Source organism: Heteronotia binoei, chromosome 11 (genome assembly GCF_032191835.1).
Source record: "Heteronotia binoei isolate CCM8104 ecotype False Entrance Well chromosome 11, APGP_CSIRO_Hbin_v1, whole genome shotgun sequence".
NCBI lineage: Eukaryota > Metazoa > Chordata > Lepidosauria > Squamata > Gekkonidae > Heteronotia > Heteronotia binoei.
The window spans coordinates 31,188,236-31,212,925 of record NC_083233.1 but is presented as its reverse complement, the minus strand read 5'-3'; the positions used below and the strand labels follow the sequence as shown (position 1 = coordinate 31,212,925).

General features: G+C 43.1%; 1 long non-coding RNA gene across 1 annotated transcript in view; it reads right to left on the bottom strand.

The window, feature by feature from the left end:
- Window positions 1-24,690, bottom strand: part of LOC132579703 (uncharacterized) — a 530,128-nt gene that overhangs the window by 274,058 nt on the left and 231,380 nt on the right. The window contains exon 2 of the long non-coding RNA XR_009555985.1: window positions 15,376-15,497. This is a non-coding gene — a long non-coding RNA (uncharacterized LOC132579703). The remainder of the gene's footprint in view (window positions 1-15,375; window positions 15,498-24,690) is intronic.

The window sequence follows — 24,690 nt, the reverse complement described above, 5'->3', positions numbered from 1 at the left end:
CTAAAAATAAATTTTGTGAAGTGGTCCTTCCAAGAACCAAAGAATAATCTTGGCATGTGCATACATTTCTGTGTACTTGAAGGGGGGGTGAGGAGCTCCTCATGTAAAGACGTCTTCTCCCAGAAGTGGCCACATTTAGGGCTTAAACACAAGTTGACATGCAGAGCTACAGTTTAAATGGGAAGTTCTTGAGCATGCATGAATTTTTATGCATAATCACTCCCCGCCCCCCCCCAATCACAGCAACTCCCTTCCAACTTTTTACAGTGCCATGTTAAACATTGACCAATGGGCTTAGAATTGCACTGGTAGGTGACATATGAAAAAAAACAACAAAGAAGACATGTGATCATGCCTAGGGACTCTGGTCCTCCTGACTTTTTCAGTCACTCAATGTTCTGAATATGGGCCTATATGGGTTTTTGGGATTCATGTAGGCTGCTTCCATGTGATTAAGAAGACACTTGCAAAAAGCAGGATCTTTAGGACATATACAGTCTGTTTGGATCTGTGACTAAACACAATCAAATCAGGGATGGGATAATGAATAGTACCTGTTCCGCTCTTCCACAGGGTCACTATACATAAATGTGTTAATAGAACTACAGTGCAACTTGCTTGAGGCCTTATGCTCCGAATGCACATTCATTTTTTTTCCCTTTCTAAAAAGGGTCATAAAACTCCAAAGAAATTATAACCTTCTTCATTTCAAATTCTGATACATTTTGTAATCAAGATTGCATAGAAGGCAATATATTAATGCAAAAATTCATCTGCATGTTTGCAAAAGGTCTGTGTACTCTACATTATACAGAAGGTCAAGAAAAGTGAGGGGGAAAGCATCATAAAGCTTCCAATTAAGAAAAAAAGGTAACTACATAGCATGTTTAATTTCTGCAATCCAAACAAATCTTCCAACCCCAAGACTATTAGCAAAAAGTCTATAATTTAAGGACAAAATTCAATACATGTATCACATCAAGATGGACAAGGTCAGGACATTCATCCAAGGATGTATGATGAACCTATGAAGATGAAATATTTACTCAGTAAGACAAATACCCTGATCCAGTTAAAGGTCATATGTCTGTAGAAGCAAGCAACACTAGTTGAAAGTGGTATCAGATGGTTAAATTCTTGGCCATCTGAAACATCTCTCCATTAGGCTGCTGGAGCTATATTTATCAACCTTGACTTTTTTTAAAAAAAATACATTTGGAAGTGGTAGTATTGGATTCTGTCACTTTCTGTCCTCTGCCAAAGACGTTTACAGTGGGCTTCCAGATTGTTCCAGAGTATTCCAGAGTGTTCCATGCTTGCACCTGTTACTGAAATAGAGGTAAATAATTTCCACACTGAAAAATTTAATGGTAACTTCATTTTGTCCATAACTACACCCAGCTGTGTGAATGTGCTTTATATGTGATGGCATGAACAGAAAATTATCTAGAGGACAATTTTTTATTGACTTAATTCAAAGGCCTTCTGGAAAGGGCAGATCTTCAAACCCATTTGGAAGAAGTTTAGAGAACCAGTTGTACTGAGAAAGGGAATTTCAGAGTCAGGGGCCACAACTGAAAAGCCCTCCCATGTTCCCACCAGCTGAACTCCTGCTAAGGCTGGTACTTGATTAAAGATTCCCCCCCCCCTCCCAGGGCAACCAATCTCAAGTGATGGGTTGGTTAATATGGGTGCAGATGGTACTCTGGATCAAAGTCATCTTGTATTGAGGCCACAAAGATACTGGAGATGTTTTAACATTGGCTTAATATATTACTCAGCTGAATACCTGTAAAGACCCTAGCTGCTGCATGTGGACTGGACTTTTCTGAGCAGTCTTCAAGGGTGACCCCATATAGTATGTGTCAAAGTAGTCAAGTATGGATGTTACTAAGTCTTTCTCCAGGAAAGGCTGCAGCTGGTAAACTAGCCTCAGTTGGTAAAAAGGCGTTCCAAGTAATTTCTAATACTTGACTGTCTAATGACATAGAAGTATCCCCAAGCTGCACATGAGTCTTTCAAAGAAATTGCATTTTAATCCAGTATTAGAAGAACCTGAGTTCTTGGATCAGCCTTACTCTCCACCCATTGCCCTTCCATTTTAAAGCCCTTATTGAATCCATCACTTTTTGTAAACATCTGTTAAATACTTCCACTGTCTCTCTGGATTTTAATGAAAAGAGACATAGAGCTTTGTGCCATCTGCATACTGATTATACTGTGCATGTTCAAATGTGCAGGTGACCTCCCCCTGTAGTTTTATATAGATGTTGAAAATTATCAGGGACATAATTGAACCCTATGATCTTCTGTAAGCCAGTGGCTACAGGGATCAACAGAAGTACCTAAGTATCACCTTTTTGTACCTGCTAGCTGGTAAGGGGGAGGGGATAAAACTGCCAGTCACAGTTTAGTCAGATAGACCACTAAGGATACTATAGTTAATGTTATCAAAAACTGCTGAAAGATCCAACAGGGTAATGTACTCCTCCTGTTGGGTGACTGGCATAGATTTAGCAAGGCAACCAAAGTTTCTGTGCCATGACAAGGTTTGAATCCCTACTGAAAAGAGTCAAGATATATAGTTTCATCCAGGAGTGTCTAGAGTTACTGGGCCACCACTATTTCCAAGACCTCCTACCAAAAACAGGGCACTGATCTATATCTATTAAGATATATGCTGTCTAGTATGGTTTCTTCAAGAAAGATCTAACTATAGCCTCTTTTAGCACAGCAGGAGTTGTGTATACCTGTAGAGCAGGGGTGGCCAATGGTAGCTCTCCAGATGTTTTTGCCTACAACTCCCATCAGCCCCAGCCAGCATGGCCAATAGCTGGGGCTGATGGGAGTTGTAGGCAAAAACATCTGGAGAGCTACCATTGGCCACCCCTACTGTAGAGAGTAGGTGCAATCAGATGAGCTGTTTGACCCACTATAGCCACCCCTCCCATCTGGATTAAATAGGCATGATCACATGCAAATATTTGGCTCCCATGCTCCACTTGCCCTTACCTCTCGTCAAAATGACTCCCACATGGATAAAATAGACACCAGGAAATTCTGGTGGCTTCCCCAGAGAAGTACTTCCATGGCAGGTTTCCAGGTGTCTGATTGCCCCAGTGTGTCATGGAACGGCATTAGCAGTGTGATCATTCCACTCCATTTCTAGTGTGTCCCTTTTTCCCCAACCCAACTCTGATGTGTGCTTCAGCACCCCCATAGAACCAGTCCCACAAGGACAGTGGGAATTTGTGTGTGTGTGTGTGGGGGGGCAAACTAGCTACAATCCATGGTTGCAGCACATTAGCAATATGGATGGGCCCACAGCACTATGATGCCAGCTTGGTGGCCACCATCTAATCAACATGAACTGGTGCAAAATCAAGTGTTGTTTTTTTTAAGCCAAGATCCTGCCACAGCAACCTGCCCATCTGATTGCACCAAGTGATTCATGCAGTACTATCCAGTACAAAATTCAAAGGGAATGTGGAAGGTACTTATTTTCTGCTTTCCCAGTTAAATCAAATTTGTATACATCTGGACATCTATTTTGAGGTGAACAAAGAGAAGAATATTACTTTCATGCTGTTCTTGTGGGTTTCCCACCACGGGAAACAGAATACTGAACCAGGCAGTCTTTAGAGGGCTCTTGTTACATTCTTATGGTATACTGCCCTTGGGCACTAACAGCATGGGAAGCTACCATCATTATACAGGAATATATGAAAATGTCTTATACAGTATCAGGAAACTAGGCCATCTAGCTTGGTATTGACTTATAGTTTATCTCTAGACTTTCAGGCCACTTTTCCAATCCTGCTGCCTGAGATCTTTTAACAAGAGATTTTAAGCACTGAATATAGGACCTCATGCATGCGAAACATGTGTTTGCACAGTGAAGAAGAAGAAGAAGAAGATATTGGATTTATATCCCGCCCTCCACTCCGAAGAGTCTCAGAGCGGCTCACAATCTCCTTTACCTTCCTCCCCCACAACAGACACCCTGTGAGGTGGGTGAGACTGGAGAGGGCTCTCACAGCAGCTGCCCTTTCAAGAACCTCTGCCAGAGCTATGGCTGACCCAAGGCCATGCTAGCAGGTGCAAGTGGAGGAGTGGGGAATCAAACCCGGTTCTCCCAGATTAGAGTCCGCACACTTAACCACTACACCAAGCTGGTGTAGGAAAACTCTAGAGTAGGTAGACTTTCTATAGCAGGGGTGGCCAATGGTAGCTCTCCAGATGTTTTTTGCCTACAACTCCCATCAGCCCCAGCCAGCATGGTCAATGGCTGGGGTTGATGGGAGTTGTAGGCAAAAAACATCTGGAGAGCTAACGTTGGCCATCCCTGTTCTATAGGGGTTCCAAATGGCAGAATTCACCAATTAGAAGGTGTTTGCAGTACGTGTGAATGAATGTTTCCTGTTTTCTTTACATGTTTTTATTGGTGATTCTAGAATTCCATTCTTCACTCTTGGCTTTGTGCATTTGTTTGTATTGTGTATGCACAACTTATATGCTATTTTACATACATTGTACATTGTTGAAAAAATATAATATAAGCAAAGTGCTGATTTATTGACATAACTGATGTTGAAAATATGTATGTTTTATTGGGGAAAAAATCCCATACAGCATGAACATAAAGAATCATGGGTTAGATTTGCACAGAAGAGGTGAAATTATCATGGGAATTTTAAAGTCAAGACAGCAGGAATAAGAAATTTTAAAAATTGCATATCTGTAAGCTTGTGCTCTCATGCTAGTGGACAGGATGATCTGTGAACTCATGTTGAACTACTGGCAAGATTATAATGCAACACATCAGGATCAGTTCTTTAATGGAGAATGCCAAAAGGGGCCCAAACTGATAATAAAACCCCATATATCACCATGCAAGAGCATGACAGCTTTGAAACTACTATTTACCACACTTGCTGTGATTTCCCCCCCCCCCCCTCCAAAGAGGTCAAATATTCAAGCTTGGATGTTTAAATTCATATAAGTTTCCTGAAGTCTAGCAACTCCAAGAAAGCCAATGGTCAAAAATGCGCACAGGGACTATTTGTTGTTATTCAAACCCTGGCAATAAATCACTGAGCTGGAATTTATCACTGCCCATAATGTTTCCCCTGGAGACTCCGGTGGATTCAGTACAGCAGCAGAAGCATAAACAGAAAGAGTTTTCTTGACATTTCTTTTTTTTAAAGCAATAGGAAACTGCCACTGGATCTTAGGGATGAGCAGATTTCTCCTGGTTCTGCTCTTTTATTGTTGCAGAAGTCAACACTGTATCCACTCCACTCTTCCTTAATACTGGTTTAAAAGCATTTCTATTTTTTTCCCCTAGAACTAGATCCTGTGCAGTTTGTAAAAGTATTCATTCTGTTCAGCTATGTCTCTCCCCTCTTCATATTATCAATACATTTGCCTGTTTTGATAGAAGACTGCAAATAAACAACCTCGATAAAATTCTGCATGAGGATGTGCAACATTTTCCTGATACATGCAAGCTGTCTAGCAAAATGGTACAGCAGTCCTCTGATGGAATGGCAGGGTACATAATATTGCACCACCTCAAAAGATATTTAACCAAAGAATGCTCACAAAATTCCCCACTGCCAACTTTTGTCTCCAGTGTGGCTCCCACTTTGTAGAATGGCTTGCTGAAGAGGTCAGGGCTTTTCTGCACAGATAATAAGGCTGCTCAGTTCAAAATGGTTTTACAAATTTACTTAGATAAATAATTGGGACGTGGTCTTTACTGCTATATATAGCATAAGTCCTATTATGTAATTTCTGTACCACTTAATGGGCCGCGTTAATACTTATGCTATGCTCCAGCTCTTTCTGGTGTCTCCAGTCTTCTATGCATTTGTTATTGACAATTCCATTGTGTTGATTGTACTGACTCACTATGTGTAATCTACCTTGAGTTTATGTGACAAAGACAGACTATAAAGAACATCAATGAATCTTTAATAAATAAAAGATTTGTGGTGGCAAATCTGAGGATTTTCATTGGTTGGATGTGGGCTATGCAAGATTGGTTTGCACTCTGTTTCTGGCATGCCATTGGCTGATTCTGCTCTCCCAAGCCTACAGCTGGCTCTGTAAGGCAAGAACCCCACCAGACAGCCACTGACCTTTGAGGGAGACAGTTCTCTGCTGACAGGTTCTCCTGGGGGCTTACTGATCACTACTGCCTCTCCTCACGGCCTGTTGTAGGAAGTCCAGGACAGTCTGTCTCTCCCCCACCCCACCACCACAAACAATGCTGCCATGAACCAAAGAGTGAACCAAACAGTAAACTGTGAGATACATGTTCATGAGACAAGCACTTTTCTTCAACTGACACAAAAGGAATGATCATTCACAGAAGGGATGGGCCAGTTCAACAGCAATAGATAAACATGCTGAGAATATACAATGTATCAAATCCTCTTTCCACCTGCAAATACATGTCATTCTTTCTATTCAAATTAGGCTACAGTGGGCTCACATGATAGAATTCTGTCCTATGGGTCCATAGGAGACAATGGACTCCATTCTATCCTATCAGCCCATAGCACAGAATAGACTCCATTCTGTCCTAGGGGCTCATTGGACAGATTGGAGTCCATTCTATACTATGAGTCCATAGCACAGAATAGACTCCATTGTATCCTATGGGGCCCATAGGATGGAATAGAGTCCATTATGTCCTATGGGCTCATAGGATACAGTGCAGTCCATTCTGTCCTATGGCTGATAGCATAGAATGGAGTCCATTCTGTCCTATGGGTCCATAAGATACAATGGAGTCCACTCTGCCCTATGGCCCCATGCATTGGAATTGACTCCCTTTCTCTTTTCCACCACCTGCAAAAGGGAAGGAGCAAAAGGGAGGCTTGCAATGGCTCCCTGCCTCTTAAAGCCACCAGTGGAGCAGGTCCACCTGTCCGCTGCTTACTTTAAAAGGCAGGGAGCCATTGGAAGTTTCCCTTTCACTACTCCCCCCTCCACCTGCAAGTGGGAACAGGTGAAAGGGAGGCTTCTAATGGCTGCCTACTTTCCTGCCTGCCTGTCTTCCTAGAAGAAGATCGGGATGCCTAGAGTATCACAGTGAAAGTCTGAAACCAAGCAAAAACTGTGAAATAATTAACAAAAAAACTCAATACTCAATCTTATTGCAAAATATTTTAAAGACAAAAACTTATTAACTAAATTACAATTACTTAAAGATATACAACACAAGAAATCATAATATCAAAAATTCATCCTAATTATAATCAAGTGACAATTGACAATGCTATCAAAGTTTCATTATTTCATTTATTCAAGTCCTTTTAATAATGTCAATTTCCAACTTCTTAAAAACTCATGATGATTCACCCATTTCAACAGGCTGAATTAAAGTGCTGGTGCTCCAGATATAATTCCACAGGAAAAGTTTCTATGTTTTCAAGATGCTTTTTCAGTCAAAGCTTTCAGGCTTCCAATATTCATACAAGAACTTTTCAAATGTGAAGTTGAAATGGGTATACAGCAAGCCTCTGACAGGAACGTGCCTTTACTTCTGTTTCTGTGAAAAACCCTTCCTCAGAGAGGCATATCCCACTATATGTATCTTATCACCTATCACTTGCACACAGCACTCAAGCACAGAATGATAAGATACATACAGTGGGATATGCCTCTCTGAGGAAGGGTTTTTCACAGAAAGAAGAAGAAGACATTGGATTTATATTCCGCCCTCCACTCAAGAGTTTCAGAGCAGCTCACAATCTCCTTTAACTTCCTCCCCCACAACAGACATCCTGTGAGGTGGGTGTCAGACACTGGAATACCAATATAGTAATTGCTTAGCATAACTGACTCCATTTTCTTAGCATTGATACTAACCATGAGAAAGCTTGCTGCATATCAAAGTAGAGGTTACAGAACATTACTAACAGTTGTTGTGAACATTCCTTTCTCTGCAAACTAACAAAAGATACTTTCCTTTGAAGATAAGGGCCTCAGGGCTGGCAATTTGGCCATCCCTGTGAAACAGCTAAATAAAGAGATAAGAGGAAGTACCCGTGTGAAAGTTAGCACCCCGACATAGCAATGTTTAGATGTGTGGGGTTTTGCATAGATGTAGAATTCTTTAAGTTATGTGCTCATGTGCAACAATTTATCAGTTCCAATCTCTCTCGTTCAGATGCCATGGGTTCTCTAATAAAACCTATACTTTGTATCAAATCGAAGTCTGGTTGATTTGAAGTTCCATTGTCTGACATTTTGGAACTGATCCACGTTTTAAGAGTTTTATCCATGCCGGCTACTTTTAAGCCAGATGAACGGAGAACCTATCGAACCAGTGGAGGAGCCGAAGACCCCCCCCCCAAACGTTACAGGAACAAGGGGCACAGGGGGATCCCCACTGCATTTCCAGAAGATCTTCCTCACTCCAAAGCAGTGGAAGTCCCGCACCTCCACCACCTTGATGGACGAGGCACCGGGTCGACACGAGAAGCTACTCACGAGACCAGACCAGGGTGAGAACCTGGGAGGCGACGGTAACCCAAAACAGGGGACAACTGAGGAGGATCGAGGCCGCGGGGCTGACTCAGATGGTGAAGATGGGAACCCCCCGAAAGGAGAGGAAATCTTCAAGCGGATGCGAGAGGAGATGAAGAGGTGGGCCAAAGATCTCCGGAATGAGATCCCGGCCAACACGGTGTACATTGCGAGAGATGTACAGCGGCAGCTCGACCAGCTACGCGTTTGCCCACCGCCAGGCCCCGGATTACCAGACGCACTGCCTGGGGAACCGGCAACACCCCCCACACCACCAGCCCTGCCCGCACCACCAGCGGGGCAGCCAGTGGTGCCAGCCGCCCCGTGACCCATGGGGCCCGGGCCCTGGGATGGGGGGAGAGGCAGAGGGCTGGACATCACGTTTGATGGAGACCCCAAAGAAGTTGAATTCTTCACAATTCAGGGCAATAGCTATATGCACTACTGGGGGAACACTTTCCCTGATGAGCCCAGCCATGTGGACTACCTCGCATCAAAGCTGAAAGGAGCAGCCTGGAGATGGTACGTGAGCCTGTACGAGAGTCAGGCCCCCGAGCTGACCAGTGTAGAAGGGTTCCTGCAAGTGATGCTACGCCAGTTCGAAGACCCTCTCCAGGAAACCCAAGCACTGACCGCACTGCGTGAGATGCAACAGGGGTCAAAAATGGTGAGAGAGTACACCGCAGACTTCAGAGCCCACTGAGCGAGGGTCAGGGGCTGGAGCTAATCAATGAAGATCGAGGCCTACCAGAGAAGCCTCAACGTGAGCCTGCTGGATCGAGCCTTCCACCAATTATCATGGCCAAAAAGAGAGGGGGCAAGACACCTGGCCTCCTTCAGCTGACCCCCACAGCAACAAGACCATGGTCGGTAGTATGCATGCACTTTATAGTAGAGCTCTCACATCTCAGGGCAAAACTGTAATCTTGGTAGTGGTAGACACTTTTTCTAAACAGGCGCATTTTATTCCCTGCAAACAACTCCCCACTTCCAAAAAAACTGGTCTACCTGTTTTTCCAACACGTTGTTAGATTACACACATTCCCAGACAAGGTCATTAGTGACTGCGGGCCACAGTTCGTTGCCAACTTCTGGCGGGAGTTTTGCAAGCTAGTGGGCATAGAACAAGGTTTGAGTTCCGTGTACCACCCGCAATCGGACGGACAGACGGAACGCGTGAACGCCCTTCTGGAACAGTACCTAAGGTGCTATGTGAACTATCAACAAACTAATTGGGTTGAGCTGCTGCCGTTTGCCAAGTACGGATACAATAATAGCTTGCATAGCTCAACCAAAGCAACACCGTTCCAGATAGTTCATGGCTACGAAGGGAAACCGTTCCCGCTGCTGCCCAGCCAAAAAGCAACAGCGCCACCTACCCCTTGTCAACAATGGTGGGAAGAAATAAAAAAGTGGTGGGCAGTCATCCAAGAAAATCTAGAGACAGCCAAAAAAGACTATAAAGCCCATTTCGACAAGAAGCACTCCCCAGAATGGGACTTTAAAGTAGGGGAGATCAAACAGGTGATCAATAAAGTGACTGTTGAACTGGAACTCCCTAAAATGTTTAGTAAAGTTCACCCTGTGTTTCATTGCAGCCTTCTTCGTTGAGACCCTGGCGGCTCGTCTTGGCACCCCCGCCCTCCAGAGCCTCCACCTATTCAAGTGAAGGGCCAGAGGCACCATGAGGTGCAAGAGCTGTTAGACGCCAAAATAAAAAGGGGGATGTTGCACTACTTGGTGCGCTGGAAGTACTTTCCTCCCAGCTGCGATGAATGGGTCAAGTCATCCGACTTCTGGGCTCCTATGCTTCTTAAGAAATTTTACCTACTGCACCCAGACAAACCTCGAGCAAGAGCTGGGGGGGGGGCAGTATGTCAGACACTGGAATACCAATATAGTAATTGCTTAGCATAACTGACTCCATTTTCTTAGCATTGATAGTAACCATGAGAAAGCTTGCTGCATATCAAAGTAAAGGTCACAGAACGTTACTAACAGTTGTTGTGAACATTCCTTTCTCTGCAAACTAACAAAAGATACTTTCCTTTGAAGATAAGGGCCTCAGGGCTGGCAATTCGGCCATCCCTGTGAAGCAGCTAAACAAAGAGATGAGAGGAAGTACCCGTGTGAAAGTTAGCACTCCGACCTAGCAATGTTTAGATGTGTGGGTTTTTGCATAGCAAGCTTTGATGTAGAATTCTTTAAGTTATGTGCTCATGTGCAACAATTTATCAGTTCCAATCTCTCTTCGTTCAAATGCCATGGGTTCTCTAATAAAACCTATACTTTGTATCAAATCGAATTCTGGTTGATTTGAAGTTCCATTGTCTGACAGTGGGTGGGGCTGAGAAAACTCTCACAGCAGCTGCCCTTTCCCGGACAACCTCTGCCAGAGCTATGGCTGACCCAAGGTCATTCCAAGCATGTGCAAGTGGAGGAGTGGGCAATCAAACCTAGTTCTCCCAGATAAGAGTCCGCACACTTAACCACTACATCAAACTACTTCTCAGAAGTAAAGGCACATTCCTGTCAGAGGCTTGCTGTATACCCACTTCAACTTCACATTTGAAAAATTCTTGTATGAATATTGGAAGCCTGAAGTTTGGCAAGACTGAAAAAGCATCTTGAAAACAGAGAAACTTTTCCTGTGGAATTATATCTCAGCACCACCACTTAAATTCAGCCCGTTGAAACCGGTGAATCTTCGTGAGTTTTTAAGAAGTTGGAAATTGACGTTATTAAAAGGACTCAAATAAATGAAATAATGAAACTTTGATAGCATTGTCAATTGTCACTTGATTATAATTAGGAGGAATTTTTGATATTATGATTTCTTGTGTTGTATATCTTTAAGTAATTGTAATTTAGTTAATAAGCTTTTATCTTTACAATATTTTGCAATAAGATTATTGAGTTGTGTATTGCGTTTTTTCGTTAATTATTTCACAGTTTTTGCTTGATTTCTGCCTGTCTTCCTGGCATTTTTCTGTCTCCCTGTATTCCTTCCTTCCTTTCTTTCACTCCTTTCTCCCAAACTTTTCCATAACTCTCCTTTGCTTCCTCTCATTCTTTCTCTGTCTCTCTGACTTTTTCTTTCATTCTATCGTCCTCATTTTTCTTTCTCTCATTATTTTCTCTCCTTTTTTTAACCTCTCCCTTCTGTTCTTTCTCTCATTATTTTTCCGTATCTTGTCTTTTTATTTCACCTTCCTTTCTTTCATTTTTCTTTCTCTCACTCCTTTCTCCCTATCTTTTTCCTACTGTTGTTCTCTCATTCTTTCTTTGCCTCTCTCTCTTCCTTTTTATTTCATTCTGTTTCTCTATCTTCCTTCCTGCCATTTACACATTCATCACCACCACCACCCCCCAATATTTTTCTAGGGCTTGTTGTATTTCTTCCTACAATGGGCTTTATTGCTAGTAAAAATAAATCTAATATATGTTTGGTCTCGTATACATTTACACATCTGTCCATGCAAAGTCAGAACGTATGGAATTGCCCCTGTTGTACAGTCAGAGGAGCAGCAGCTGATCTGGGAGGTCAGTGTTTTATGACACCCATCTTTGCTACTCCTAATAGACACCCATGCACATATACAACTTCAGAATGTGGCTACATTCAGCCAACTACACATGAAATGTCAAATCCAATTGCATGTTTATCAGATAGTGAAATAAAATGTGGATTCAACTCTTGAGGGGAAAAAAAAACCCAAGACATTCTAAAGACAAGAGCAAAATGATAGTGGAGGAGACCATTCATGTGCAGGTAATGAGATGAACTGACAAAAGAGAGCCAATGGAATTTGCTCATCCCTAATGCTACTAAATGTTCAATCAGATTGTGATTGCTTTTCCTCAGTGTTTTATGATTGAAGATATTCACATCAGAGAGGGCAAGACAAAAAGAAGCAGAAGCCTCAAAAAACAGTGTCTGTACAATGCTCTGTGCAAAATCTGAAACTTTAAAAAGGGGATGGAGAGTTTTGTAATTCATTGGCTTCAGTTTAGGAACAAGCCCAAGTAATTCAGTGTTCCAGGGGAAACTTCAGATGAGGAGGCAAGGAACAAATGTAGTTAATGAGGAAAAGCAGATGGTCACCTTATGTTCCTGCAGCTCTTGCATGATAATCGCACATAGTAATGTCCCATTTGATACTGTCTAAATACTGTATTGCACACCTTTGGATTGTATTCATATTTGACCCTGTGGAGACGCTATGGTAAGGAGCAATCATGTATTGTCAGAGTTGGCTAGAAGTTGTCACAGCAGAACTAGAGGCAAGCAGCATGGTTGTAGTCATGCCTTGGATCAAGTCCAGCACAACAAGTAGCTGATCCAGGAGCCAAAAGCAGTCACAGTTTGGCAAAGTTCAAGCCTATAGCAAGTCCAGATCCAGGTTCAGATGAGCAGGCACCACAAAGCAAGGTACTTTCACTATAGACAAATAATTAGTAGTACGGGGCCAAGGCAAATGCAGAACTATATAACTCCAGCTCTTTTTTTGAGTGGTCGCCTCTGTCACATGACTCTGCTGGGCTAGTCCAGGCTGCAGTTTGTCAACTGGTCATTTGCTTGATGGTTCTGTGACATCAATCTTGCACGCGGTTCTAGTAAGGTAATGGTTTCCACAATTCTGTGTTGAAGACCCCAATGGCTTATACGAGTTATTGAACACTTTTTGATGAGAGCTATCTGTTAAAAATGGAATGTATGAGACGATATGCAAACTCTACCATTTCTTACTTTGAGCCAAGACTCTCAGCTTCTTCTTAATTTAAATAATAACTTGTGTGCTATATTAGACCAAACGTTTAGGTAGGAATAGTGCAAGACAAATTCTAATCTCTGTTGAACCTCACTGGGTGACAAATAATTGGTTTTCTGCCTAACCTATAATTATGGCTATTATGAAAGTAAAATACAGCAGAAGAGCCACATACAAATCTTAAGATAAAAATAAAGTATTTTTTTTAATAAGACAGTTAACAAACATGATCTATTTTTTAGATCATTATTCTAAAATATTTGATTTTAGTTCTTAAAAACTGAGAAGGATTTTTAATAATAATATTTCAATTTTCTTTTAAAAGCAAGAACCAGCTCAACCACTCAAAAAGGTATTGTAGTCACTTCATATTACCTGGTCTTTGAAGAAAGGGACAACCATTCTTTAAACCTTGAGACAGAAGTCATTCTTCCGTTCTCCCAGCACTTACTGCAACATAGAGCCTGTTCAAATCCTTTGGCTCACAACATCATTGTTTTGATCTGTCACAATACGTTACATCACTCAGGTGCTGTTATGTTAATTTACTGCGACGAGTCCCAGCAAAGCTGTTCCAAACCAAGGAAACACATTGAGCTACACAGGGAATGACAGGACTAATGGATGACACAACAAAGCCAGGTCCCAAATTTCTTGCCCAATTTTGGTATGAATTGCAAGCTCAATACGGAGTGCAGTTGTCATGTTGCTAAGAAAGAATCAGCATTGGGGTTGGGTGTACTCAGAGGTCATCCAGTCCCAATGGATTGCAGCAAGGTACCATCATACATTTCCTTACAGAAAAGCAGATAAAAGACAGCTCATTTGCATGTAGAGAAAGCTCCTGGATGACTTATCCAGGACTCACATGCTACAGGACAATTAAAAAAAAAAAATGGAACTGGTGCTAGCGGAAGTTATTTTGAGTGCACTGTGGTATCAGAAGGAGGTGCCACAAACCCCTTGTAGCAGTGGTTGCTCATCTTCCAATAGTCCAAGAGCTCTCTTAGGCATACTTCCCCTGGCACTTCTATGTATACTGCTGCCCCTGTTGAATAGACTTGAAATACTAGCCAATCTGACTTGGGGGTAGGGATGGGGGATGTAACCATGAATTACAATGATCAATCCAAAGATATCACAAAGATATCACATCATTCTGATGGAAGGAAAGTTTATATTGTTTTACATATCTTTGTTACTTGTAAATTTACCATACCTTTAATAAAATTGTTTACACAAAAAGAGAAAAGGCAGCAACAGTATTGCACAGTGAAAATGTGTATCTTTAACTGGTCTATCTTTTTTGGTATAACAATGGCAGACAGCTCATTGCCACATATGGAAAAACAATGCTTGTATGAAGATCATCCTCATACACTCCTTGTGGGGGACTGGACCCTGTGGAGAACAAATCAGAAGATGAGAAGGACCTGATTATGCAGAAGAGCATACCTGTGATCTCTCAAACAAAATATGGTCTGCAGGCGCCAATCACTTGAAAACTCCTCTGATTTTGCTTTCCTAACCAGGCAGCAAGAACAGCACATTTATGAATCTATTTGAGGGATAGTTTCTGTGCATGGCTGATAAACTGTGTTTGGCTTTAGGACACAACAAGATGTAGATGCCTGTTATCCAGGACTGCAGTACCAGTTTGGTGTAGTGGTTAAGTGCATGGACTCTTATCTGGGAGAACCAGGTATGGTTCCCCACTCCTCCACTTGCTGCTGCTGGAATGGTCTTCGGTCAGCCATAGCTCTTGCAGAGTTCTCCTTGAAAGGGCAACTTCTATGAGAGCACTCTCAGCCCCATCTATCTCACAGGGTGTCTGTTGTGGGGGAGGAAGATAAAGGAGATTGTAAGCTGATCTGAGACTCCAAGTGGGGTATAAATCCAATGTCTTCTCTTCTTCTTGAATTGGGACCACGGTGCTTAGGGAGAGGGGGCCGAGGCCTTTTCCAACCATGCATTGTTTTGCTGTTATGAAATAGCTTCAAATAGCTGCTATTTGCCTTGAGCAGTTTACCATCTTTTTCCTTTCCACTCCCACAACAGACACCCTGTGAGGTAGGTGGGGCTGAGAGAGCTCTTTGAGAACTGCTCTTGAGAGAACAGCTCTGAGAGAACTGTGACTGACCCAAGGTCACCCAGCAGCTGCATGTGTGAGAATGGGGAATCAAACTGGTTCTCCAAGATTAGAGCCCACTGGCTTTTCCAGTCAGGCCCAAATGTCATGAAACTCCCTGCACATATTTAGTCAACATTCCATGTATCTATCTCATGGACTTTATGAATGGCAGCAAACAGGACGGGGCCACTGGGTACCTTCTTCATCTTAAACATGGATTCTAATTTAGTCTAGTCTACATTTATCTGCAACCTTGATGGTTTAATTTCAATATCCCCATTTCTCTTGTACTTCTTTATGAGTAATAGTCTTGGGAATCTTTATTTTCACACCACTTTGTTTCCTTGTGCCAAATTTCCCCCCATAAAAATGTGCATATTTTTTTCAATATTATGTGCATATCAGTTGCATACACATGATGAAAAATGCTGCATGCATATAAATGGTGTATAAATGGTGTTAAAAATCTGTAAAAATGGCAATGAAATTATCATCAACAGTAACAATGAGGTGGCACAATAACCACAACAGTGATATTGGACTCCTAAAGAAATGAAAATGCCCATATTGGTTTTCCCTAACTGCACAATTCACCTTAGAATTTTTTCATGAATACAGAGGATTTTTTTGTTTGTTTTTTCATTTGGAACCTGACAGCTTCTTCTTAAAGAATGAAAACTTAAAAAAAAAAAAAAATCCAGGAATTTGGTGGTAGAAAGTGTCTTCCAGAGTGGTAGTGCTCCATACTTTATCTGCTTGGCACTCCCAGCTCTGCCATGTGAAACTGTCCAAGCCTTGGTGTAGAATACTGGACATAAAATAATTGTTCCTGTTGCTCACTAAGCCTGCTCCCAGATAGGGATTTCCGCTCATCGGGACAGCAGAAAATAGTGGCCACCTGACATCATGACCAATTTGTGCAAGACTCTCTGATCCCTGTTCCCTTCCCCCTTTGTCCTGGAGAAAATATAAAGTTTATTGTCTTGAAGTAACGGTGAAGCAGCTGTTGGAGGAAAATCCGCATGGATGTTCCCATATAGCTACCATAGGGGGGAGTCAGATCTAAAATCCAGCTTCAAAATGGTGGCGCTAAAGTGATTTTTTCCCCCACTTTCCCTGTTGAGAAGTGTGTTAATGCTGCAATGCGACTGGCTTCCAACCTCTAGATGAGGTCTGGGGATTTCCCAGAAATATCACTGATCTCTAATGACAGAGGTCAGTTCCCATGGGAAAAAATGGCTGCTTTGGAGGGTGAACTTTTATGGCATTATAACCAGCTAAGGTCCCTCCCCAAGGCCCATCCTGAATCTCCAGGAATTACCCAATCCAGAATTGGCAAACCTACGCAACTCAGTAGAGAAAATTAGGAGGGAGATGTTCAGGCCACAGGGAATCCCAACAAAATTGCTGTTGCACCTGTATTTTTGACAGGCATGAGGGGAGTGATAAGAAGGTGTGTCCTCTGGCAGCAGAAGCAAGCAGCTCAGGCATGGGGGCAGGGGGCACCATTCTCACCTGCTCCTGTACCACTTGGTGCTGCTGTTACAGTGGAGACATGTCAGTGCGGCCTGGAAATCCATAGCTGTAACAATTCAAATATAAAAAGTGGGCCCAATGTCAGAAACACAAAAACTTTGTGTCAGTTATGAGGAAATTGCCCAGTTTTGTGATCTTCTCTTCAAAGCCCTACCTGGAAATATATGAACCACCATTATTCATTAATGATGTAATAAGTGTTTGACTAGGTATCATGATGTAATAGGTGGCATAATGTTATAGTCTTTGACTAGGATCAGGCAGACCCAGGTTCAGATTCCCACTCTGCCATGGAAGCTCATTGTGTGACCTTGGACCAGTCACATAGTCTCAGCCTAACCTATCTCACAGAACTATTGTGATGGTAAAATGAAGGAGAAAAGAATGACGTAAACTGCTTCAGATCCCAATGAAGAGAAAGGATGGTAGAGATCTCCTAGGACTGCAACAAATCTCCAGACAACAGAGATCAGTTCACTTGGAGAAAATGGCTGCTTTGGGAAATGAAAGCTATGGCATTTTACCCCCCACTGATGCCCTTCCCCTCCCCAAATCATGTCCTCCTCGGGTTCTACCACCCAAATCTCTAGTATTTCCTAACTTGGAGCTGGCAGCTGTTACATCTAGCAGAGTCCCCTTTTCCTCCAATCAAGAGACTCAACAACAGAGGTGGAAGCGACATGAATATACAGAATGTTATTGTTTTCACATTAACGTGGGAAAGAAAACAACCTCTTTCACCCTTCCTTCTCCATTCTCCTTTCACCTTCCTTTACAAAACATAATCATTTTATGTAAACAAAGGAAATTCAGTTGATTGGCTACAAAGTTCTCGCTTCTGGCAATTTGTAGTATCTCATTGGCTTAAAGAAACCCCTCTCTCTCAGGATGGGGTAATTCCTTAGGGAGTTCTTTGTTCTCTGCTCCCAATCTCCTGTCTTCCTGGCATCTAGCATTTGCATGGAACTTTGTGGTTAGGTGTTCCTTTAAAAATGTGCAGATGGCTTGGTTCCAGAGAATGTGTCAGTAAGTACAATCTCTACTGCATGGGCATAATGGCTTCTTCAGGCTAGGGGGTCCTTCCTGAGGTAGGGAGAAAAGCTTATCTCTTGCTAGGGAAATGTGCTTTGTGATATGCATTTACTTTTCTTTCTTTGTTCTCTAAAGGGCTCCATGCTAAGACCTCCATGGGTCTGTGTTCCATTAGAGAAATTCAACTTCATATTAAGGCAGATTCTGTGACTATAGCTAGTGCAATTCTACTTGGCGCTCTGTCCATGTTCTAGTGAATCTGAATCTACGTCCTACAGCCCTAAAGGCTATAAAGTTAGTAAATACATAAAGAAATATTAAGGAAGGCTGATATGAGGCTCAATACAAAATGGCTGAAACCTCAGTTCAGTATCTCAATGCCTGTAACTGGGGGGAGGGGAGAGAGAGGGATCAAGGACCATGCAAGTTTGTCAAAAAGCAAAGCAATCCATCACACCAAACAAAAAGGAATACCACTTCCTAGGTGAGCCTGGCCATCATTTCCTTCTGAATTGCCCTCAGTCTGCTGGAGGCAAAGCATTATAAAAGGCCTAGCCTTTCATCACCATTTCCTTCAACAGCTTCTTTTAGTCCATTCATTAGTGGGGCATTTCCATGTTGAACTCTCCTGCCTTCTGAAGGGAAGGAAACCAAGAACTTGCATAGTAAATCATTTAATCTCTGGAGAAAATGCATTCTTCAGTGGCTATGCAATGCATTCAGTTAAGGCCCTTCAATTACATAAACACACAGTCAGCTTTTCCAACTACAACCACATGCTTAGTCTTTCCTTTAGAAGTGTGTATGAGAGTGTGTGTTCTTGTCAGTGTCTTTTGGCTGTAGGCTGCCCAAGTCCATGAATGTCACCAGTTGTCAGTACATTTCAGGTGCCATCTATAAATGTTGCTGAATTTATGACATTTATCTATTTTTTAAATGAATTTCTTGGTGGGGTGTTGATCTACATTAAGCAAAGCAGCTGCCTTCTCCACTTCCTAACTTTTGATCAGAAGAAATGATATAATGAGGTAGGTGATTTATGCCTGTGTCCATTCATGAAAGTGCTGGAATTCTAGGTTTCACTGCAGTCTCTCAAATCAATAAAGACTACCATTTTAACAATGACAACTAGACGTCAACAATATACCAATAAGTGTATACAGAGACCAAAAGAGCTCAGTTGCTCTGGAGTTCTCTTTCTCTTCAGATTATCTGATTCCTAGTATATTTCAGAACTTCTGTAAATACAGCTCTGTCAACTAAGCTCCTGTAATGTATGGCTGACTGAAAATAGCTAGTTCAGTGTAATTGAAACTTTTCCTGGAAAAAAAAACCACACTTTGATTATGTGAATATTATTATCCATTTTTTAAAAATGTTGCTTGGGCACCACTGTTTCTTCTAATTTCTGCAATTTCAGTGCCATCTTCTCATGGATACCAAATCTTTCTCCCTTGTAGATTAGTCATATGGAGGTTCCCAGCCAGACACATAGTAAATGGAATTCGAGTATCAGGACATCACCCATAGCCAATCAGACTTGGCTTTTGAATGCTGTTGTCAAAAGGAAAGTCAATTGGTAGGGACAGTGCTGTTCATCTGATCCGTCATGTTGGATCCAATAGTTTATTTATATAGCTTATATACCTCCCTGCCAAAGCAGGCTCAGGGCGGCTTACATTCCATAAGACATATAAAAACCAGTATCAATATAAACCTCAATCACAAAAATATAAAAATACAGAATAAATTAAAAAAAAAACATAAACAGTATTAGGTGCTATTTCTATTGGTGAAAAAGGGAGGAAATTTCCCCTTTCACTGCTTAAGGGGCTTTGTTGGGGAGCATGAGATCGACATGTACAAAGGTCATGTGGGATTGGGGCAAAAGTAAAGAGGAGAATTGGAAAAGTCTGAATGGATAAGAAGATGAACAAAAGTTTTAATATTGCATGTGTGATTAATCTCACCTGCCAAAGGATGTCACTTTGCCATGACAGCTGAGAACCAGTGACACAGAAGAGAATATTTTAAACAATCTTCTTCCCTAGAAAATCCTTTAAAAATCACAGATTAAAAGCTTACAGTTACCCCTCTTTTCTTGTTCATTGCTTCATAAACCTGCATTTTAAATCACTTGCATAAAGGAAGAAGCAAACTATTGCTCTCTCAGTAGACTTACTCGGGTACTTCAGACACAGATTATTCCACTTAGAAAAAGAGAGAGCAAAGGAAAAGGGCATCAGTGTTTGCCATTACTGTATAATGAATACCTTTACAATGACTCAATAGGGTGACATGATAAGGAAAGCGGAGATGAGTCAATTTGGGATTTAACACTTCATTTAACCACAGTGCTTGGTACAGGTTCAGGCAGCCTAGGACTGCAGGCATAGAAGATGTTGCATTCTGGAAGGGAAAGATATTGCTATGAATTTCAGATACTTTCAGGGAAAAAATCTCCCTATCTGAATTTCACCTTGGATTCTGAAGTCGGCTATTTTTGCTTCCAAAGTGGAACTGATGAAACAGGAGTTTGCCATTCTTTTTCTTATTTTGCACAGAACACAGGTTCTGACCTGGATAGCCCAGGCTAGCCTGATCTTGTCAGATCTCAGAAGCTAGTTGGTCCTGGTCAATAGTTGGATGGGAGACCACTAAGGAATATCTGGGTTGCCACACTGAGGCAGGTGATGGCAGATTAACTCTGATCTTGCCTTGAAAATCCTACAGTGAGCTGTGACTTGACAGAAAAAAGGTAACTAGTAGGGTTGCCAGGTCTGACTCAAGAAATATCTGGGGACTTTGGGGGTGGAGCCAGGAGACTTTGGGGGATGGAGCCAGGAGCAAGGGTGTGACAAGCACAACTGAACTCCAAAGAGAGTTCTGGCGATCACATTTAAAGAGACCACATGCCTTTTAAATGCCTTCCCTCCATTGGGAAAGAATGAGAGATAGGGGCACTTTCTTCTGGGGCTCATAGAATTGTACCCCCTGGTCCAATCTTTTTGAAACTTGGGGCGTGTTTTGAGGAAAGGCACCGGATGCTATGCTACAAATTTGGAGTCTCTACCTCATAAAGTAGCCCCCCAGAGCCTCTGATACTCATGGATTGATTCTCCATTATACTCTAGGGGAATTGGTCTTCATAGGGCATAATGCAGTGCTCAGCAGACATTTTCCTCCCCTCCCCCGTTTTCTGATAACCCTGACACACACACACATACACAACAAGGGACATTCAATATTGCAAAGTGTAAGGCAATGCACACTGAAATTATGAAATCCTATTTTAAAACATATTTGATGGGATCTGAACTGGCTGAGTGTTCTTGGAGTTATAGTTGAAAGCTCAATGGAAACATCAATACAGTGTACAATAGTGATGAAAAAGGCATACTCCATGCTAGAAATTATAGGAAAGAGATTGAAAATCAAACAGCCAGTAGCAAACAGCTAAGGGCAAATATGATGTTAATTGCACCCCCCAGTCGGAATAAAGAGGCTGACACTGTATATTGGGTAAACTTTATTGAAATAACACAACTAGCACGGCAAGGGCTACCTGCAGTTGGACAAGTGAAGCCCATCTGCCGTTCCTGCGGATCGCCTGCATTAAACAGGTGCAGAGGCCTGGGTGCTCACCTGCAAGGTAAGTAACCCATTGCTCCTTCTGCCAAGTGACCAAACTGAACCCTCCCTTACCTAACTTCTACACCTTTGCCCAGCAGTACAAGGTAGGCAAAAAACACCCCACCGCCAGCCAATCGGGTAAGAGTGAAAAAAATCCTACCTGGCCCCTAATAAGGTGACCAGTCAAATCCTGTACTACTGCAGAGTGGGTGGTTGGGCCGAGAGCCTTGAAGAACTGTGTGGCTTGGGTGGGGTCGGAGCTATATATAGGCCCGATGCTCCGCCCACCACCATTCCCCAGATGCCCGGAAGCTCTACAACCTCCCGATCCTTCCGGAGAGGCAAAAGACGGTCCCGCAGCGCATAGCCGCTTTCGCGGCTCGGCCAGGGTGGGGCCAAATTGCCCCCTCAGTCAGAATAAAGAGGCTGACACTGTATATTGGGTAAACGGGCCACTTTATTGAAATAACACAACTAGCACGGCAAGGGCTACCTGCAGTTGGACAAGCCCTGGGGTCGTCCTCTGACCCTTCCTTGTCCAATAATGGGTGAGCCACCCTGCCCCCAGCATGAGCCATATTAATATGGCTAATGCCGAGCCGGCCAGGCCAAAACTACCCCCCCCCCCGACTCCAGCCTCGATCACCAGGAGGCGGCGAATTTGGGGGGAGGCATAAATACGATTCGCATTACACAGCATTGAGCAGTGAAGCCCATCTGCCGTTCCTGCAGATCGCCTGCATTAAACAGGTGCAGAGGCCTGGGTGCCCTCGAAAAGATTTAACTGTTAACTCCCTGGCCTTCTGGTGCATGCAAAACTGCATCAGGTGGAGGATTGGAATGGGCCAGCTATCCCCCAATTCCACCGTATTTCTAAATACCCTAAACTGTGGAGCTGCTCACTCATATGCTTTCCGTGTACTCGGGGCCAATGCTAACAGAATTGCCCTACCGGCTTAGACCTACCAAGCTGCCACAGGTACTGGGGCATCCACACCGGCTGTGGGTCAGCCTCCGGGGCCAACTGGTGAAAGCACTCCATCTGTCGGTGAGACAGTGTGTCCGCCACCCCGTTACAAACTCCAGGAACGTGCTTTGCTAAAACAACATGTTTAAATGAAGGCAGCGTAGCATGAAGGCCCTAACCAGGTTCATTACTGGTACCGACCTGGAGGACAGTGAGTTGATGACGTGAGCCACTGCCAAGTTGTCACACCAGAAGTGCACCACTTGGTTGGCCAGCTGGTCCCCCCAGAGCCATACCGCCACGACAATGGGGAAAAATTCCAAAAATGTTAAATTCCTGCAAAGGCCACTAGCCAGCCAATCCTTGGGCTCAGTGCACCAGTGCCCCCGGAACAAGACCCCAAAGCCTGTAGAACCTGCGGCATCCGAGGATATCTGGAGGTTGGCTTCCATTTTCATGTCCTCCCTCCAAAAGGAAACCCCATTGAAAGATTCCAAGAATTCTTCCCAAACCTCCAAATCGCCTCGCATGCTTGCTGATATTCGCACCCTATGATGGGAAAGGCGCAGGGACCCCATGGCATCACAAAGGTGCCAAAGGAATGCCCTGCCCGGTGCGACCACTCTGCAGGCGAAATTGAGATGTCCCACGAGCTGCTGCAGCTCTAACAGCAACACCTTATGTTTACATTTAAGAACTGCAAGCCACTCCCTGAGCGGCCGGATTTTTCCCCCCAGCAGCCGAAAAGCTTGCTGAAAGATATCCAACTCGATGCCCAAAAATGTCAGCCGTGTAGCTGGGCCCTCAGTCTTTTCATGTGCCAACGGCACCCCGAGCTCATCAGCCAGCTCCATAAAAAACTCCAATAGCTTGGCACAACACCCGGTCCCTGTTGCGCCCACAAACAGAAAATCATCCAGGTAATGAACCATCTCCTGGCACCCGGATCTAGCCCGCAGTAGCCATTCCAGAAAGGAACTGATCTGCTCAAAGGCTGCACAGGAGATGGAGCACCCCATTGGTAGGGCTCTATTCATATAATATTTCCCCTCAAACTTAAACCCCCCCCAAATCCTCAGGATGTACTGGTAACAGATGGAATGCTGACTTAATGTCGCATTTAGCCATTTCTGCTCCAAGACCACATCCTCGCACCACTTTGACCACTTGGTCAAAGGAAATGTATCTAACAGAGAAGAGGTGGTCGGGAATTGCATCATTCACTGACCCACCTCTGGAGTATGAGAGGTGATGAATAAGCTGATATTCACCAGCTGCCTTTTTAGGCACCACTCCCAATGGGAAGACCCGTAAGCATGGAACTGGGGGAGCATCAAAAAGACCGATGACTCGCCCCTCTGCACCTTCCTTTTTAGGCACCACTCCCAATGGGGAGACCTGTAAGCATGGAACTGGGGGAGCATCAAAAGGACCGATGACTCGCCCCTCCACACATTCCTTGGCTATCTTGGCCCTGACCACATGTTCAAGCCCTATTACGGAATGAAGGTTGGAAGACCTACAGGGCGCCCTAGGCCCCTCCCCGATGCAGCCCTCTATTTGATTAATGATCTGTAGATTTTATCAAAATATGCCAATGAATCCCTGTCTTCTAGCACTGTGGATGTTTTGATGTTTTTCTTCAACTTTATTCTAATTTTCAGTATTATCAATTCAGGGTCTGTATCACAATCAGCTCCTGGTCTTGTTTTAGTAGAGACAATAGATCTTCTTCAACTTCTGCTTCTGATTATGTAATCTATTTGCTTTGTATATTGGCCATCTGGTGATGTCTGTGTACACAATTGTCTGTTTAGTTATCTGAAACATGTCTTTGCAGTGCATAAATAGTGGTCTTTACAGAATTCTATGAGTTGCACTCCTGCTTCATTTCTTGCTCCTATCCCAAATCTTTGGCAGACATGAGAGAAGTTCATAAAATTATGCATAATATTTAGAAGTCAGGTGCACTCAATGATATTTTTGGGAAACTGATTCAGAAAAGGAAATGCACAAAAGGAAATTCTTACTCAACAAGTCCTTAAATTGTGGAATGCACTGCTAGTGTGTGTGTGTGT